The sequence below is a fragment of the Ostrinia furnacalis genome, unplaced genomic scaffold (assembly GCF_004193835.3).
Source record: "Ostrinia furnacalis isolate ACB-3 unplaced genomic scaffold, ASM419383v2 OfSCF7336, whole genome shotgun sequence".
Lineage (NCBI taxonomy): Eukaryota > Metazoa > Arthropoda > Insecta > Lepidoptera > Crambidae > Ostrinia > Ostrinia furnacalis.
The window spans coordinates 277,047-295,133 of record NW_021137575.1 but is presented as its reverse complement, the minus strand read 5'-3'; the positions used below and the strand labels follow the sequence as shown (position 1 = coordinate 295,133).

Below are 18,087 nucleotides of genomic sequence, written 5' to 3'. Positions count from 1 at the left end.
AAAACAAAACGAATTATTATCAATGTCAAAATGCCTACCATAAAACTCATAAAAGATTTAATCTTTCACTTTCCGTTACAATTCAATATTTTAATGTGGTAAAATATTACGGTTTAAGACATTTATTTCTGTAATACATAAAATACTTTCATTTAAATTGAGAAACACTGGTTAGTAAATTTATCATGTTCAATTAATTAATTGCAATTTTGAATTTATAGTTGTTTTTTTTATTATTATATCATTGGAACATTGTACTGGTTTTAGAATCGATTAATGCTTAAATTTTCCTGACTGTAAGCAAGTATACTTGTCAATAAGTTAAACGTGTCGTAATTTCTAGCAAATCATTATCATTTCCTACTTTCGAACGATACCAACTTGTGTTGCGTATCAAATCGAAGTACTTGAATTGATAATACCCCTTACAATGCTTCCAACTTATCTGTTAACCCTTGCACTAGCTTGTCAATTTATTAAGGTGCTTTACGTAACAGTGCTGCTATCTGTCGGCCATCACTAGTAAGTAGATAGATGCGACTAGTAAGCGAGTCCGGACTAGTAGTTTTCAATAGTTGCGTAACGCGTGAACAATTTACGATTATCGAATATTACTGTACATATTTATGCTGTCTCAACATTGCTGTGGTTGTCGAATTGTCAATTGTTTCTGTCTACTTTCTTAATTGGATGAATTGCTTTGTAGCTTTGGTCTTTCGCTATTGGCTATTAGGTAACAAAACGTTAGCGTAAACGATATTTTGCGAGGTATTCAAGAAATGAAGTCCATTTAAAAGTTCAATGAAAATCAGTGTGCTTACTATGAGTTTACGTTAGGTGAGCTCGCTAGCGAATACGTCAAAAAATTCTATGAAGATTTTATTTCTTGAAAGTAGCCGCTAGGGGCGCTGCACAACATGTCATACATTTAAATGTCATTTTTTTACGCAGTCGCTAGCGAGCACACCTAACGTAAACTCATGGTAAGCACACAGAAGTAAAAGTTAATTTCACATTCACTCTTAATTTTTTTTAATACTTTACAAGTTACATTATGATAACTTAATTTAATTTATGTCTTTATTGGCCTTAGTTATAAGGGTTATTTATGTCTTTATTTATTTCAAAACTTACATAACAAAGAATAATCGACAAATAGTTATACAAACAACATTATTCCCGATTCACATTTCTAAACGCAAACTCGTTTACGGCAAAAACCGAATGCCCCAGAAATCCAAGCAATGCTTTGATACACGACAAGTAAATCAATCACTCAATAACCAGTATATATTACTGAATTTCCACAGAAACTTGGACTTTATTCTAAAACATATAAAGCCTACGAAAATGTCTAGAAAACTAAAAGTCGAGTTTTCAGAATTTAACGCAATTTCGGACTCTATTTTAAAGGCTATAAGGCAACAAAATATAGGGATTTAGTCATGATATACAGATGTTAGAAATGTCAAAGAGAATTAGAATCGAGTTTATCATTCATTAGTGTATGTCAATGATAAATGGACAATACGTTCGTGGATTAAGTTAAACTAGTTACAAGAATTTCTCTGTATGTGACGAAACTGCACTAGTTTTTGACTAGTGAAAAGAAAGAACACTCTACTTTGTAATTGCGTAATTTTTAAACGTTTTAATAATGTTCACTAACTAAATCATTTCGCACACAAGGTATTAAATTAAATTAGCGAATACTCTATACTCTACGAGGTGTAAAGGAATGTGCCTCAGCTATGTTCTAAGATCATCGGTCCAGCTAGCAAGAGTACGTCTTACTCGACATTTTTCTAAGACGTGGTCTTCATACGAAAATCCATGTTTAGTCGATCAGAGCATATCGTGTATCGAAGTGTGGTGGAATCACCCGCAACATTGATCACTTATGATAGTCTATGTAAAAAACAAGAATAAATTGCTTGTAAAATGTTTGTATAGATATACAAGGCATGTGTGAAATTAGATTCCACCTAGACAAGTTCCAGCTCAGTTCCACAATCCGCTTGCATACGAGTACGATCACAAAATTGTAAAATCAAATCATCTTGCACGAATAAGCTCTAAGTTCCTGGAACTAACAGCAATTAAAGCAATTTAACCGCGTAATTTATACTACAAGACTTAATTGAATCTAGCTATTCCCAGCTGCATTTAGAAACAATCTGTTTTTCAATAACCTTTTAGTTGATTTTAGTACTGGAAACGTAACTTACAGGTGACTGGTGTTTTGATAAAACAAGTTCATTAAGTTGTTGAATGTCGATTTTGATTTCAGAATCAATTTCTAAATTAAACTACGAATCAGCCAGATTTGTGAAATTTATGAGGAGTGAGCAGAGTCTGTAGTTGTTAAGTCCCTTTTGTTGTCGAGTCAATATAAAATTACAATATCTATATTAAAAAAATGAATCGCAAAATGTGTTCGTCTCGACCAATTTTTCCAATTCTTTTTTTTAATAAACGTTGAAGTCTAAGGATGGTTTTACGGCGAGAAAAAATTTAATAATTTCCGGGAAAAGCCCGGGCGAAGCCGCGGGCGGAAAGCTAGTGCAATAATTACTTTGAGTGATAAAAACAAGCAAAGTAGTAACACATTTTTAAGAACTACATCTACAAAAGATTACTGTCGATGTAAGATTGCAAATGTAGTAAGAGGCAAGCCCTCAACATGCATATGACTTGACATAAACCATTTCAATAGTGTCAGCCTCACCCGCATGTAAAACTCAACATACAAAACTTATCTCAAAGGCAGATCTGAGCAGTTAAATCTACATTTAAACATATTTAACATAAATTGCCTCATTCGGCATTTAATTAGAGTTTGCTTGCGACATTGTGGTGCTTTATACCTAAGCATAAGGCCCAATAAATTTATGTGCTTACAGAAAAACGTATTTTACTTTGACTCCGCAAAAACAACGGTTTAGCAATGAGGTAGATTTATTACTTCAGACTTGTATTGAGTTTGTTGTCTTGTAAAGCTTAGAAAGGTGCGTGTTGAAAGCTCAACTAAGTAAAAAGGGTTTAAATTCTTATTTGTTTTATCACAATTATTACTTTTTTGTTCTTTAATGTTTCGGCAACTCATTTTAAGGCTGAGTTGCACCATCTTACTTTAACTTTAACAAATGTCAAAAATCTGACATACTCCATACAAAAAGCGCCGGTTATTGCTGTATTTACGGTTAAAGTTAGGTGGTGCAATTCAACCGTAGTTTGATAAAGCAGGAGCTTTATTACTTTATGAAACTTTCTCATTCAAATGCCCTCTAAAGCAATCATCGTTACTAATTTAATTATGATTAATAATAACGGTTACACTCATAACTGAGTCGTGGTTTTGCAATCTTAAAACATCTATAAACACTAAATTACTTTGTATAAATCCAATTAAGATCAGCAAATGATATAGGCAGGTATCATACACATCGATGTTTTGAAAATACGCAGCAATTAAGCATGTTATTAGAAGTAGGATGATTATTTGAAAATCCTCCATTTGCCTCTGTTTTCGAAAAGGTCGTGTTTCTAAAGTGGAGTTTAAATGACCTAAAGTCTGCTTGTGACCACGACTGCAGCATAGTATCCGAAACGTCAAGCCGTGAGTACATAATGCAACTCATTAAGGCCGAGTTGCACCACCTAACCACACCACCACAATTAGGACAATAAAGGATTTGTTTTTTATTATAACTTTGACAGTAACTATAACAATAACCGGTGCTTTTTCTATGGAGTTTGACAGATTTTTGACGTTTGTCAAAGTTAAAGTAATATGGTGCAACCCAGCCTAAGAAACGTCGCGTTAAGACCCGTGTCTTACTATTTTACTTTAAATGACCTGATAATGATGATTTGAAGCAATAAAGGTTTGCTACGTTTCAACAATCTAAAGAGGACGATCAGGTAATAGCATCTTATGTTCCCATTAGCTATCCCATGGACTGAAACAGATTACTTAGTACACTTCCCTAGTGACCTGGATGCCGGCTTTCACAGCGTCAACATGCTAAACTATAGCATCTATAATCAGGCCCCTCTTTCCCACTGGGCACTTTGGGCACGTGCCCAGGGCCCCGCGACTGAGGGGGCCCCTGTCTACTCAAAAGATCTTTCTCCAGATGATATGGGCCCCCCTTGATCCTTAAGTGCCTAGGGCCCCTAGAAGGTTAAAGACGGCCCTGGCTATAATATAAAACGATCTAACATATAAGTAGGTAAATACTGTTTATCGTAAATCGGAAATGGTTGACGAACGTCCAGCTAGCTGCCATTTTGAAAAAGATTGAGTAACAACATGTATTTACTGAGGAAATCGTTTTGTGTTTATTGACTTCAAAAGTTAGTTATTAACTTACTATTTACATACTATATTTCATCTTTCACTAACATTTCTATTCATCTATCTATATTGTGTATTGTTTATCATTCGAATCACATAGAGTTTTGATTAAGGCTGAGTTGCACCACCTAATTTTGACCGTTACTATAACGATAACCGGTGCTTTTTGTATGGAGTTTGACAGATTTTTACGTTTGTCAAAGTTTAAGATGGTGTAACCCAGCCTAAAAGATACGATATTTCACCAATAATGTTCATCATCATCATTCCAACAGGACGTCCACTGCTGAACTTAAGCATAACTAACCATATTATAATCCGATAAATAAGAATCATTCAGCTCACTCCAAATTCAGTTGAAGCTTTTGCCTTAAATTGGGCTCTTTGCTTCATTCATTCACTCTATTTCACTACTCATCGCCCAAATAAGGTTTAACGCCTTGAGTTGTCCATTTTCACAGTTATCATCCTCTTTTAATTCTATAACGAATTCAGCCGCTAACTACATGTCACTCAAATGACAGACCGACTGACACCATGGCCTTTATGTGTTTCGTTTTCACCATGTACGGGTAATACACGTTCCTAGGTATCTTGGCAACAAAATCTAGTGTGCTACTGAGATGAGAGCTGTATTAATATTGACCTAGAATTCTTGGGAATGCATAAAAGTTTACGGATTCCCACAATATGTATGCTGACAGCAGTATAGCTGAGTAATTATAAATGTCGCTTGTCATTGATTATGAGATTGAATATGCTCCGGCATTGAAAGAACATAGAATAAAGTCCCATGTCCCGCTTAGCTTAATTACTGCTTTAAAGAGGCAAGATTAAGCTTAAGAAGTTTTCTCTCATTTCTAAAGCACCTTTCCTTCCTTATCCAGAACTTTTACTACATAAAATACAGCTCCTACAATAATGTGTATATTAATGAGTGACTCAGAAATCATCGTGAAAGCTGTGACTGTGACAATCACTTGATATCTGACCTAGTACAGTGATTTACAGTACACCACTGTCCCAGTTTTTGTTCAGTGCTGCCAATAAAGGTGCAAATGTACTGCAGACAGCTCAGTTTATTAGATTCCTCGGAGATGACAGCTGCATCCGTCATGTTATTACGTACTAGCTCTTGCTTGCGACTTCAACCTCGTGGATTTCGATTAAAAGTAGATTAACTAGCTGATGCTAAAATACTGTAAATGTTTATCAAGCTGTTTTGAGTTTAATAGTAAAAATAATCACCTATAAGTCAAAAATAAACAAAAATCGTTCCCTATAAACTTAATTAATCGTTCCTAATCAATTTAAGGTAGCAGGAAGGCGCTGGATGCAAGCCACTACCAACCGTGCGATGTGGAAGTCATTGGAGGAAGCCTATGTTCAGAAGTGGACGTCCTGTGGCTGAAATGATGATGATGAATCAATTTGTATTATTTTAATTAAAATGTTTAACCCAAATGCCTGTAGGCAATCACATTCGATAACGATTTGATTTTACAAAGTGTTTGTACCTTCCTAGTATATTTTATATGACGCAAAGCTACAAAGAAATCGATGTGTATAATAGATCTGTCAAATGTAACGACTCTAAAGTTTACTGAGGTATCACCTTGTTACCTACAGAGTAATGTAGGCACAGGCCTACATTACTCTGTGTCTATAGAGATTAGCAGTCTGTTATCATTTCATTTCTTGCTCTGTCAATAAAGGTGTAAATACACACACGGTTAATTTATAAATTGACATACATTTATGTTAGAGCTGCTGTAAAAAGTGACACTAACTGGAAATGAAGGATGTTGAAGTGATAATGCGAATGGAAAATGCAAAATTGACAGTTTGCGTAAAATATGATCAATTCAGTGAGAGAAAGTATTGAGGAAATTGTATTTCTGAATAATGTCACATGTACAAGAAACTTTTGTAGGTCTCTGGAATAAGGTTAACATAATTATTTTAGAGAGTAATAAAACAGACTGTTATTGTTAAACATCTTATCTTCGTTCTACATCTTATTATTCTATATAATACATATCCAGGTACATACTTTTAGAAAGTCGCACATCTTTTTTAGGGTATTAGTGTTTATTTAGGTAAGAATAGGCTTCTTAGCGTAGGTATGTTTCCTTTTCTATTTCAGAAGCTTATTGCTAATTCAATTCAAGTTTGTAAATAGTAAAATATTATAAAACACAAAGATATTAGCATCTTTTTTACAATAATATGTATAAATAAACATAATATTCTAGATGATTATAAACACACAGAAGTTGTTCGACTACGTGATTTGAATACATAAGTGTATGCATGTTTTTACCTCGAAATTGCCAATTTAATCCATGTTTTCTCTACTTAGTATTACTTGTTAGTAATAATACATGTAAATGTACTCATGTAGGTCACAGTGTAAATACATTAGTGAAAATGTATCAAAGTTAAAGAAATAATAATTTAATTATAATTACTCCATGCACTCAGATTGCATGTTGACCAATAGAGGAAATGAGTGTATACTTTGCATATTATAACTTCTACCTTCGTATGTGTCTATAATATTCTGATCAAATCATTTATTCAGTACTTGATCCCTTTCCAGGGTGCTTTTACAAGTCTCAAATATAGCTTGCCTTTGCCTTGCTTGCTTGATATCTAGACTTATAGTCTAAGAGATTTTTTTTGAAGCATTTTATTCTTTTTAATTTCTTCTCACCCTTTACCCTATTTGTATCCAAATCAAGGGCCATTTAAAAGCAGTCTAAAGTAACTATACCTACCGAAGAAATAATAAGACCAAAGCCTTCTATATGAGTTCCGCAATGAATTACAGGTGAAACTCCTAATAATTTTTCACTATTTATAAGTCCGATCCATCGTTTAAACGCGAACAGGTGACAAGGGCACTATCTTTGCACCATAGCTCTAGGCTTACTCTTGACAACATATTATACATGAACTTAGTAACCTAAAAGCTTTGTTCTTCAGTTTTTGAGTCCGTCATTAGGGCGCAAATATGTAGATGAACGTAAACTGGCGACAACACCCTATCTTCGCACCATCTTGGTACATGGCTCCAGGCTGCTCTTAACAGCATATTTTACATGAACTACTAACCCAATCTGGGGGCACGGCACGCGGCAGTGCCCCCGNCTGTCTGTCTGTTACGCTTTCCCGCTTAAACCTCGCAACCGATTTTGATGAAATTTGGCATAGAGATAGTTTGAGTCCCGGGAAAGAACATAGGATAGTTTTTATCCCGGTTTTTGAAACAGGGACGCGCGCGATAAAATTTTTCTGTGACAGACAAAATTCCACGCGGGCGAAGCCGCGGGCGGAAAGCTAGTTGTGGATAAAAAAAACCTATGATTATGATTAAAATGTTTTACCCAAATGCCTATAAACGATTTGATTCGATAAAGTGAAGCGACAACGAAAAAAATTAATCTGTGAAATGTAACGTGTCTAAAGTTTATTCAATGGATATTTGTTACCTCTGTACCTACATTACTCTGTGTCTATAGAGATTAGCAGTCTGTTATCATTTCATTTCTTGCTCTGTCAATAAAGGTGTAAATACACACACGGTTAATTTATAAATTGACATACATTTATGTTAGAGCTGCTGTAAAAAGTGACACTAACTGGAAATGAAGGATGTTGAAGTGATAATGCGAATGGAAAATGCAAAATTGACAGTTTGCGTAAAATATGATCAATTCAGTAAGAGAAAGTATTGAGGAAATTGTATTTCTGAATAATGTCACATGTACAAGAAACTTTTGTAGGTCTCTGGAATAAGGTTAACATCATTATTTTAAAGAGTAGGTAATAAAACAGACTATTATTGTTAAACATCTTCTCTTCGTTCTACATCTTATTATTCTATATAATACATGTATATATCACCGTAAAATTGTGAATTCCGTCAGATTATAATCTGACGTAGTTAAATTACAATCTAACGCGTTATATTATAAACTGACAGAGTTCACAATTTCACGTTGACATATATTTAGGTAGGGTGATTGCTATAGTAATTAGCCTATACAAACCTAGTTATTGGTATATTGGATTGTTACTAAGTAAGAGACAAAAATATTTACTACATTGGACTGCGTATTGTTCAGAAAAAACATTTGTCTCTTAATAACTTCCATTAGGCTTGTTTCTTTTTATTTTAGGCAAGTGGTCAATAACTATGTATTGGCTAATTACCTACTATAGCGATCACCCTACATACTTTTAGAAAGTCGCACATCTTTTTACCTTTTTTTGGGTATTTGTGTTTATTTAGGTAAGAATAGGCTTCTTAGCGTAGGTATGTTTCCTTTTCTATTTCAGAAGCTTATTGCTAATTCAATTCAAGTTTGTAAATAGTAAAATATTATAAAACACAAAGATATTATCATCAACATCTTTTTTACAATAATATGTATAAATAATCATAATATACTAGATGATTATAAACACACAGAAGTTGTTCGACTACATGATTTGAATACATAAGTGTATGCATGTTTTTACCTCGAAATTGCCAATTTAATCCATGTTTTCTCTACTTAGTATTACTTGTTAGCAATAATACATGTAAATGTACTCATGTAGGTCACAGTGTAAATACATTAGTGCAAAGATATAGAAATAATAATTTAATTATAATTACTCCATGCACTCAGATTGCATGTTGACCAATAGAGGAAATGAGTGTATACTTTGCATTTTATAACATCTACCTTCGTATGTGTCAATAATATTCTGATCAAATCATTTATTCAGTACTTAGTCCCTTTTCAGGGCGTTTATAAACGTCTGAAATATAGCTTGCCTTCGCCTTGCTTGATTGATATCTAGTCTATAAGTGTAGAGATTTTTTTTGTTATGCATTTTATTCTTTTTAATTTCTTCTCACCCTTTACCCTATTTGTATCCTAATGAAGGGTCATTTAAAAGCAGTCTAAACTAACTATACCTACCGAAGAAATAATAAGACCAAAGCCTTCTATATGAGTTCCGCAATGAATTACAGGTGAAACTCATAATAATTTTTCACTATTTATAAGTCCGATCCATCGTTTGAACGCGAACAGGTGACAAGGGCACTATCTTTGCACCATAGCTCTAGGCTTACTCTTGACAACATATTATACATAAACTTAGTAACCTAAAAGCTTTGTTCTTCAGTTTTTGAGTCCGTCATTAGGGCGCAAATATGTAGATGAACGTAAACTGGCGACAACACCTTATCTTCGCACCATCTTGGTACATAGCTCTAGTCTGGTCTTAACAGCATATTCAACATGAACTACTAACCCAATAGCTTTGTTCCTAAGCTAAATAAGTGCAAAACTTAACCGGACTAGCGCTATTTACACATTAATCAGCCGAACTAGTTTATTGAAATTCTTCAGATAAACTATCTGGAGGTATTAGTTCACTTAGAACGGGAGAAAGTTGTAAAGTGATATTGTTTCAAATATTAATGGATAGAGATTAGTAGATGCGATCTTAAATTTAGAGTAGGTTGACGTTTGTTAAATGATTTGTTTTCATTTTGCATTAATAGATATCAAGTCTAAGTAAAAACTTACGCTAATTGACATCAATTAGTTCTTAGTTAAAAGATAATTATGGTAAAAAATCTTCGGCTGTTTAATTTCTTTTCTGGACACACCAGAAATTAATCTCACGGCACTTGATTCAAGACCATCAGTTTATTTAAGTTTTAATGCCATATAATTGGTACATAAGGCAAACTTGGCGCCGAAAAGGCATTCGCCATCCACTAAGCTGCTTCTCTAAACAAAGCTTCTCTAAATAAGTAGTTATTAATGAAAAAAAAATATTTTTAATATCTTTGGAAAATTTTACACAGCACCATCTAGCCCCAAAGTAAGCAACTAATATTATGCTTGTGTTATGGTTCGTATCATTTTACCCACATTCCATTAAAATAACTCCTTAATGATAAACCCAGCTATTAATTAAAAGTTCTATAAACGCACATATATCATTTATATGGCGTCATAGCGTATCTGAAATGCGTCATAGCCATATAGAATTTGGAGTCTTTATCCGAACGTCGTATCTAACGAGCGAATAAATGACCAATCCACGATATGACCACCATTTTGGTCTTGTAATACCAAAGACTGTGTCGTAGCTCGTGTGAAACAGCCAAATTAAACTAAAATGTCTATTTTATTGTGTGAGAAATGTTGTGTGGTGTAGATAGAATCATGGTTGATTTCATTTCAAAGCTCTTTATTTAAACATTCTCATATTCCTCTACAGCAAAAATGTACATGCTAAATAGTAAAGTTGTAAGACATTGTACTCATCTTCATTTCTGTAATAAATAAAGAAGGTTAAAAAACGACGCGTTAAGTCCCGTTTCTTACTATTTTAAGAAAGAAGGCTAAAGTTTCAATTTTTATTGTAACTTTTCATCGTGAAAATCTTAGGAGAGGCCTTTATCCAGCACACCTTTGGACGTCATTTAGTTGAAACGACAGAGAACAAATCACATAACAATTTTGAAAATTCAAATTCATGCCCAGACAAAACGAGCTGGCTTTTCTCTCTGTCCTCCCTAGAACTCAAGTCCTCTTAACATCAGAAGCACTCTTATAGCACAATAATAAACGGCCAGTCCTCACACACCTACCTCTAATTGCATGTGACCGCCTTTCGTGAAATACCTAGATAGAAATCTAAATTGCCTAGGTATTTGTGAATAGAGCTAGCTCTCCCACAACGCATGGGCTCGTCATCCACTTATACTGTAGCTTTGTAACGGCTTTATAACGGTTCAGTCAGATGCTTCCATTTTTAGATTTTAGGGGCTTCTTTATGCTTGCTTAAGTCAAACTTCACAAATACTGGCACGCATTTCTTTTTATTTCGATGATAGATAGGTTTCGTTTAAAAAGAATAACAACATTTTTTGCTGAGACAGACAATGAGGCAGCTATGAAAGTGTAAATTAAGGAAACTTGATTAAGAATGAGATAACCTGCATAATATTATCTTTATACTTATAAAAGCGAAAAGTCACTGACTGACTGACTCACTCACTCATCACGAAATTTCAGAAACCACAAGCTCTAGGAGTCTCAAATTTTGCATGGGGATTACTTTTAGAACGTAGGTGCTCACTAAGACGGGAATTTGCAAAATTCAACCCCTAAGGGGGTAAAAGGGAATCTACAAGTACGAAGTCGCGGGCGGCCACTAGTACTCGTTTAAAATTCATTTTGATGTCGCTTACAACCGAACATTTGTTTAGGACAAACTCTATGAACATAATCAGATAGACACAACTGACTGATCCGACATGAAGTGATTTCCGAAGTGCAAAATCACGTTTCCTATCGACAACCAGAATGACTCCAGCAATATCATATAACCTAGCGTTCACTGGAAACCCGCCTTTATACCTTGGGAATCGTTCACACCGCACTCGTGATGGGTTTAATATTTTTAATTAAACTTAATTGAGATGAGACGGCGATTGAGTTAGCCCTAACTGGTGGTTAAGTCAAGAAACGAAGCGTTTTATAACGCTAACCTTAGGGTTGCCAGAGCAAACACGATTTGCTCATAATTACATTATTAATAAGAAAAAATTATATACACGGTCAAAGGGTTAAAAGAGCTTGAAAATTTACTGGGTTGGACCATCTTACTTTAGCAAAATTAAAATCTGTCAAACTCTATACATAGTTACGGTCAAAGAAAAAAGTATCTTTTTGCAAACATTTTCGTTTTTTTGTCAAATGTTTGAAGTTGACGGAGACAAAAATAGATTGAAAAAAACCTAACAAATGCAAGCGGAAAACTAGACAAATAAACAGTTATGGTGGAATCAGTCTTATTGAATTAATGAACTATACATACACCTTTAAGCTTCTAATTACCTATTAGTTTTTCCAGATAATCTTCAAATGGAAACTTCACAGCATATCTTCATCTCTGAATGGTTTTGTCACATATACATACATCGTTAAAATGACTGCGATATCATATCTAGCAGTTCTACTAAATGCTACAAAAACATTGGCGCGAAAAAAATGCGTGGAATGATGTAATGATTACAGGGTGTGAGGTCTAGTTCATAAAAAACCTATAACAGAGTTTTCGTTGTTTAGTATTAAAAACAAAAGAACCTCTTGTCAAAAAAACAACAATACTTTTCTGTCTCTCGTATTTATTTTTCTATTTTACTCGTGTAACAATCGTAGAAAAGAAACTGGCATACTAGAATCTTTTACATTAGGCAGTGAAAAAAGAAGTTAATAATAACGATAGTCTTTTATTAATTGGGAAAAGAACAAAATACAAAGTTTCAATTCTAGAACGCTGGTATTCTGTATTTAATTCTTTACCGACGTATCATTTACATCCTGTACATGATGAGAAGTTTTTGCGACGCTTGTGAGAGCTGAATGCTTAAGATAATGTAATGCATATTCATTTCTTACTATGCCACTTCACATGGCCGCGCTTGGGTTTTAATAACTTGACAACAGCACGAGCCAGATCGGAAAAATTGCGGAATTTTTCCGACTTTCTCGGTCATATTTTTATGGATTATTCAATTCTCCAATTATGTTTGTAAGACTATTGTGTGGGACTAATGTGTGTTCTTAGTGTCAAGGCAATATCCAACTTAGAAAGAAATCCTAAAAGTATAAGACCTATTTTTTGCCTTTACGGATATTTCAGATCTAGATACTCTGGATCAAACTTAATACACAGGCCTGCATGTAGTATGCAAATATGTATCACACTTTTAAAATTGCAACAACTTAGAAGTACACAAAATATACTTTCGTAATAAAAAGGACTTGAAAATAGAGTTTAATTTCGTTACTATAGTTTCAAAGAAAAGTGATAAAATTTTAAAAACTATTTAGTTTTGCAAGCCAGTACCAACATACTTATAGGTACATTCATTTTCTATCCTTTTAAAAGGTTATGTAACACCTCCTTTCCTATTAATCAGCTGCATGGCGTTGACGTAACATGCAATAACCATACAGCACCCCATCAATACAAAGCCAAACCAATAAACCCACTTGCTTTCTACAAATGATTTACAGTCATTTGCGCGAATTAGCCGGCTTGCATCTTATAACGCACATTTCCTACCTGACCCCGGCTTTCACCGGGCAATGTGGGAATGCTGATACAATTCGCTTTCACGGTGCGTTCGGAGTTTGTTGCATAATTATACCGATATCCTGGTGATTCCGAGATATTTATTGCTTGTCGGTAAGACTATTTAGTACGAGTATTCTACTAGATAAGTTCGGAATAAAAATTGTGTCAACGCTCGGGCGTAGTTTTCTTACTATGGTTGGAATGCATTTTGCGCTCCATTTCACAGGCGAGAAAGATGTGTGGGGCTCGTCCTATTTTGAGACCCTCCTTTACTAAAAAAACTTGACTGTTTTTTTACGAGATTGTAATAATATATAGAATCCATTATTGGCTGTAAGAACAAATATAACCTGTTTGTACTATTATTATAAAGAGCTGTGGTTTTCTGAATAAAGAAAAATAAAATAATAGGGTAAACCGTATAGCTATTGCCCACTTAAAGATTTCAAACACATTGAGATGAAAAATTAAAGAAAGTATTTTAATTATCGACCATTTATGACTTTTTTCTTATAACTCAATAAACTGTTAAACAGAATATTAACAGTTTTTAGTTAAAACTTGCATAACTTAGAAAATATTGAAATAAATTTAAAATCCTCCAAAAAGTACAGTCATTGCCCATTACTTACACTAATTGCCCACATCAAAGCACAGTAATTGCCCAGTATCTTAAAACAAAATAATCAATTTTAAAATGACAAAATAGGCTTTAAATAAACAAAACAAAACATTAAACTTAAATTCTAGTAGTACAGTCTTCAAAATTTCAAAATAAACAACGGCCAAGTCACACAACATTAACTATAATAATAAAGAAATCGCAGTAAGGAACCATAGACTTGGCACGACTTTGTCTAGATTTCATTACTTTTTAGAGATAAACAAGCAGCTCCATCGAGACTTGGCTAGTTTTTTACAGAATGTTTTTGGTGGGATAGCTTTGTTCCTAAGCTAAATAAGTGCAAAACTTAACCGGACTAGCGCTATTTACACATTAATCAACCGAACTAGTTTATTGAAATTCTTCAGATAAACTATCTGGAGGTATTAGTTCACTTAGAACGGGAGAAAGTTGTAAAGTGATATTGTTTCAAATATTAATGGATAGAGATTAGTAGATGCGGTCTTAAATTTAGAGTAGGTTGACGTCTGTTAAATGATTTGTTTTTATTTTGCATTAATATATATCAAGTATATCTAACAAATTAAGCTAATTGATTCCAATTAGTTAAAAGATATGGTAAAAATCTTTGGCTGTTTGATTTCTTTTCTGTCCACACCAGAAATTGATCACACGGCACTTGATTCAAGACTATCTATTTATTTAGGCTTTAATGCCATATAATTGGTACTTAAGGCGAACTTAACGCCGAAAAGGCATTCGCCATCCACTAAGCTGCTTCTCTAAACAAAGCTTCTCTAAATAAGTAGTTATTAATGAAAAAAAAAATATTTTTAATATCTTTGGAAAATTTTACACAGCACCATCTAGCCCCAAAGTAAGCAACTAATATTATGCTTGTGTTATGGTTCGTATCATTTCACCCACATTTCATTAAAATAACTCCTTAATGATAAACCCAGCTATTAATTAAAAGTTCTATAAACGCACATATATCATTTATATGGCGTCATAGCGTATCTGAAATGCGTCATAGCCATATAGAATTTGGAGTCTTTATCCGAACGTCGTATCTAACGAGCGAATAAATGACCAATCCACGATATGACCACCATTTTGGTCTTGTAATACCAAAGACTGTGTCGTAGCTCGTGTGAAACAGCCAAATTAAACTAAAATGTCTATTTTATTGTGTGAGAAATGTTGTGTGGTGTAGATAGAATCATGGTTGATTTCATTTCAAAGCTCATTATTTAAACATTCTCATATTCCTCTACAGCGAAAATGTACATGCTAAATAGTAAAGTTGTAAGACATTGTACTCATCTTCATTTCTGTAACAAATAAAGAAGGTTAAAAAACGACGCGTTAAGTCCCGTTTCTTACTATTTTAAGAAAGAAGGCTAAAGTTTCAATTTTTATTGTAACTTTTCATCGTGAAAATCTTAGGAGAGGCCTTTATCCAGCACACCTTTGGACGTCATTTAGTTGAAACGACAGAGAACAAATCACATAACAATTTTGAAAATTCAAATTCATGCTCAGACAAAACGAGCTGGCTTTTCTCTCTGTCCTCCCCAGAACTCAAGTCCTCTTACCATCAGAAGCACTCTTATAGCACAATAATAAACGGCCAGTCCTCACACACCTACCTCTAATTGCATGTGACCGCCTTTCGTGAAATACCTAGATAGAAATCTAAATTGCCTAGGTATTTGTGAATAGAGCTGGCTCTCCCACAACGCATGGGCTCGTCATCCACTTATACTGTAGCTTTGTAACCGCTTTATAACGGTTCAGATGCTTCCATTTTTAGGGTTCCGTAGCCAAATGGCAAAAAACGGAACCCTTATAATTATTCGTCATGTCTGTCTGTCTGTCTCTCCGTCCGTATGTCACAGCCACTTTTTTCCGAAACTAAAAGAGCTATATTGTTGAAACTTGGTAAGTAGATGTATTTTGTGAACCGCATTTCGATTATCAAACAAAAATAGAAAAATAAATTTTGGGGTTCCCCAATCCCCATACTTAGAACTGAAACTCAAAAATTTTCGGTGTTTTAGACTTCTTTATGCTTACTAAATTCGAACTTCACAAATACTGGCCTTTATCATTGCCATAGATATATGTTTCTTTTTAACTCGGTGATAAGCTCCGTTTAAAATTAAAATTATTTTTTGGTGAAAGAAACATTGAGGCAGAGCAGCAAATGAAAGTGTAAATTAAGGAAACTTGATTATAAATGGAAGGCTTGGAACATATATCAAGTTATAACCCGCATATTAAACTCGTATATAATCATTCATTTTGATGTCGCTGATAACCGAACATTTGTTCAGGACAAACTCTATGAACATAATTAGATAGACACAACTGACTTATCCGACATGAAGTGATTTCCGAAGTGCAAAATCACGTTTCCTATCGATAATCAGAATGACTCCAGCAATATCCTATAACCTAGCGTTCACTGGAAACCCGCCTTTATACCTTGGGAATCGTTCACACCGCACTCGTGATGGATTTAATATTTTTAATTAAACTTAATTGAGATGAGACGGCGATTGAGTTAGCCCTAACTGGTGGTTAAGTCAAGAAACGAAGCGTTTTATAACGCTAACCTTAGGGTTGCCAGAGCAAACACGATTTGCTCATAATTACATTATTAATGAGAAAAAATAATATACGCGGTCAAAGGAATAATAGAGCTTGAAAATTTACAGCTAAGAAAGCTTAGGCTGACTATCTTCTTTAACTATAACAAACGTCACAAATCTGTCAAAATCCATACAAAAAACATGCAACTCAGCATTAGTGTTGCTAAATTAAAATAAAGTTTCATATTTTGCAAACATTCTTGTATCTTTGTCAAAAGTTTGGCAAAGAAATTGGTACCTTTAATAATTACAGTTGGTTATGGTAGAATCAGTCTTATTGAATAAATGAACTATACATACACCTATAAACGTCTAATTACCTATTAGTTTTTCCAGCTAATCTTCAAATGGAAACTTCATAGCATATCTCCATCTCTGAATGGTTTTGTCACATATACATACATCGTTAAAATAACTGCGATATCATATCTAGCAGTTCTACTAAATGCTACAAAAACGTTGGCGTGAAAAAAATGCGTGGAATGATGTAATTACAGGGTGTGAGGTTTAGTACATAAAAAATCTTTAACTGAGAGTTTTACTTGTTTTTAAAAACAATAGAACTGTACTGTACTTCTGTCGCTCGTACTTCTTTTCTTTTTTAGGTCCTCGTATAACAATCGTAAAAAAGAAACTGGCTTAATAGAATCTTTAACATAAGGCAGTGAAAAAAGAAATTATTAATAACTATTGTCTTTTATTTGGAAAAAGAAAAAATAAAATGTGTTAATTTTAGAACGCTGGTATTCTGTATTTAATTCTTTACCGACGTATCATTTACACCCTGTATACGATGAGAAGTTTTTGCGACGCTTGTGAGAGCTGAATGCTGAAGATAATGTAATGCATATTCATTTCTTACTATGCCACTTCTCATGGCTGCGCTTGGGTTTTAATACCTTGACAACAGCACGAGCCAGATCGGAAAAATTGCGGATTTTTTCTGACTTTCTCGGTCATATTTCTATGGATTATTCAATTCTTTATATTAAGGCTATTGTGTAGGACTATTTTGTGTTCTTAGTATCAAGGCAATATCCTATACCTAGAAGGAAAACCTAAAAATGTAAGACCTTTTTTACCTTTACAGAAGTTTCAGAAGTAGATACTCTAGACTTAATTCTAGATCAAACTTATAAATCCACTGGCCTACATGCAGTATGCGAATATGTATCACACTTTTAAAATAGCAATAACTTAGAAGTACACAAACATAATATACTTTCGAAATAAAAAGGACTTGAAAATAGAGTTTAATTTCGTGACTATAGTTTCAAAGA

The 18,087-nt window shown here is 33.9% G+C and overlaps 1 protein-coding gene across 1 annotated transcript in view; it reads right to left on the bottom strand.

Annotated features, from left to right (window-relative positions):
* Positions 1 to 18,087, bottom strand: part of ds (dachsous cadherin-related 1) — a 399,638-nt gene that overhangs the window by 133,014 nt on the left and 248,537 nt on the right. The gene's annotated exons all lie outside the window — the stretch shown is intronic.